Raw genomic sequence first — 2,783 nt, 5'->3', positions numbered from 1 at the left:
GGAAACATACTTTCTGTTTTTTCTCAGAAAGACTGGAGGGAGATGCTTTGTAAAGAGTGCTCAAAATAGAACAGAATGAGAACAAAGGACATGCAAAGAATTGAACTAACAGAGTGGTCATAATGTTTACTTTGTAAACTATCAGAGCAAACCAGTGTGCCAAGCTATATAAGTAGGGAATTTGGGACATTAATTTTAACCAGGGATTTGGTTAAAATTCAGATTTGTATACAATGGGATTCTGCATTTCTAACAAGATCTGAGGCAATGCTGATGGTACAGGTTCATGGACCACAAGTTGGAAAGTAAGAGCCTAGATTTGAATGGAGCTCCTTGTTCACTGGATCTTAGAATGTTAGCTGAGAAACAAGAGACATATCCACAGTGAACAACACATTTCATCATCAAAATGCACAGACATTTGAGTGAAAAGTTTAGAATTATGGTTTATTATAAAGTGCAGGCACAGTCATCTTAGTGACCACATTTCATCTGAGGATACTTTTCAGAGCCTGCTTTACATCTTTATTTCTCAGACTATATATCAATGGATTAAGCACTGAGCTTACAAAGGTGTAGAAGACAGCTGTTACTTTGGATTCCTCAACAGTCTTATCTGTTGGTGGTCATACATGCATGCAGAACAGTGTCCCATAAAATAGGGTGACAGCCATCATGTGAGAACCACAGGTAGCAAAAGTCATGTGCCTTCCTACAACTGATTTGATCTTGAGTATAGCAGCAATAATAAAGGCATAGGATGCCAGGATGATGGTGAGGGAACTGGAGAGGTTGAAGCCAGCTGATATGAAATGGCATGTTCCTTGACATAAGTATCAGAGCAAGAAAGCTTAATGAGGGGTGGGTCAGCACAGTAGAAGTGGCTGATGACATTGGATCTACAGAAGCTCAAGCAGAAGGTCAAGATGGCCTGGAACAGACCATCTGAGAAGCCATAAAAATAAGGAAATGTGGCCATGCAGAGGCAGACTCTCCTGGACATTTTCACACTGTAACGCAGTGGATTGCATATGGCCACGTAGCGGTCATAGGCCATGGCTGCCAACATATAGAACTCAGCAAAGAGGAGTGCAATGAAAACATAACACTGGGTAAAGCAGCCAGCATAGGAAATGGTCTTCTCAGATAAGAAAGTTCTCAGCTTCTGTGGAGTTGCACTGGAGGTGTAGCACAAGTCCACGAAGGCTAAGTTGGTGAGGAAGAAGTACATGGGTGTGTAAAGGCGAGAGTCCATTCTGATTAATGCTATCATGCCCAGATTGCCAAAGACGGTGATGAGGTAAACAACCAGAAACAACACAAAGAGGAGAGGCTGGAGTTCTGGGCGATCTGAAAGCCCCAGGAAATGAATTCTGTTATTTCACTGCCATTTTTAATTAGTATTTCCTGAATCTTTAAGCAAATGGAAATAAAGAGCATTAAACGTCTTTTTGAGCACAGGCTCTATGAAACTGAACTAGTCTCACCCTCATGAAGAAGCCAGGACCTAGAGGCTGCCAATGGGAATATTGCAGCAGCTGGAGAAAATCTCCCCCAGGACATACCCCTGTACACACAATAGGAGAAAGAAGCCTCTAGGGAATGGTTTCAACCTAATGTGGATGTCATCTGAAAAGACTAAAAGTCCAGATGAATTTTATAGGTCCAATTTGAAAATGATATTTTTGGAAAAAAGACAGAGTTAAGAAAATTCTTAGATAAATGGTCATCAGAAGAATGATTCTTATGCTGCTTTTGTTTTAATTTTAACATGAATTCTTTGAAAAAATTCAATGAAACCATGGATTCCTGACGGGATAATGGACGTTCATAAATTGTACAAAGAATGTAAGGGCTCCAGATTGCCTGCATCAATTATAAGACTGCTTCTCCAAGCCCATTTCTAGGAAATGCACATATGTGTGTGCTGAGCAGAGAATTTACTTTTCCTGATTCCTTTGCACCTAGTGATAGTTCTGTAGAATATTATTCAAAGAGATGAAAGCAAAATCTTATAAGCCTGCTTTCAAGGAAATTAATGGAGGTTTCAACTCTGTTACAAAAAAATAGAGATGACTGCATGTACATATTATGAGGAAATAGGGCACACCAAAAGTAAATTTGGCCAAGAGGATTGCAGGGTGAAAATATCACTTTGTCAATTTACACTTGCAAAGGTGGATGAACAACATGTTTGAAATGAACAGTGAAGATAAAATAATCAGTCACCTTTTAAAAAGCAATCTTAAAGTGACTTAAACTCATTGTAAACATAGCTCTTTAATGCACTAGAAATGGGGAGATGCAGTAAAAATTAAATAGACAAATAGTGTTTTCCTCAGAGATGTATGCACTCTATGCCATGGGACTGGTAAATAAACAAAGCTGACTTCGAATCGATTTTCAAAATGATTTTCTCTTAGGGAAGGAGAATAGATGGGGCTATTTCCATCTCTCCATGGTACTCTTCCTTCTTCTGCAGTGGTAATTTATAAATGCTCTAAAAGATGATAAAGAAAGAATGATAGAAACTGAAGAAAAGGTGCTTAGAGTCAAGTAGAAGATAATGTCAATTCCCTAGAGCCAGTAAATGATGGAAACAGTGCACAGTGATGTTCCAGGCTGAGATATGAGTCTGAGAGTTAGAAGAATGTATTGTGTGAATTTTGACCCATATAGCCCTGAGCGTATCGACTTTCATTAGAGCTGGGCACTGTGTAATGCTCAGCTCATCACTAGGGTAGTCCTTCTATCAGATGCACATAGCCAGTGGCTTGCTATAG

The 2,783-nt window shown here is 39.3% G+C and overlaps 1 pseudogene; it reads right to left on the bottom strand.

The window, feature by feature from the left end:
- Positions 1–488: 488 nt before the first annotated feature.
- On the bottom strand, positions 489–1,440 carry LOC143645604 (olfactory receptor 5M11-like; annotated as a pseudogene).
- Between the last annotated feature and the right edge of the window lie 1,343 nt (positions 1,441–2,783).

This window comes from Tamandua tetradactyla, chromosome 9 (genome assembly GCF_023851605.1).
Source record: "Tamandua tetradactyla isolate mTamTet1 chromosome 9, mTamTet1.pri, whole genome shotgun sequence".
In the NCBI taxonomy this organism is placed as follows: Eukaryota; Metazoa; Chordata; class Mammalia; order Pilosa; family Myrmecophagidae; genus Tamandua; species Tamandua tetradactyla.
Note: the sequence above shows the minus strand (reverse complement) of the source record. Positions and strands in the feature narration are given on the sequence as shown.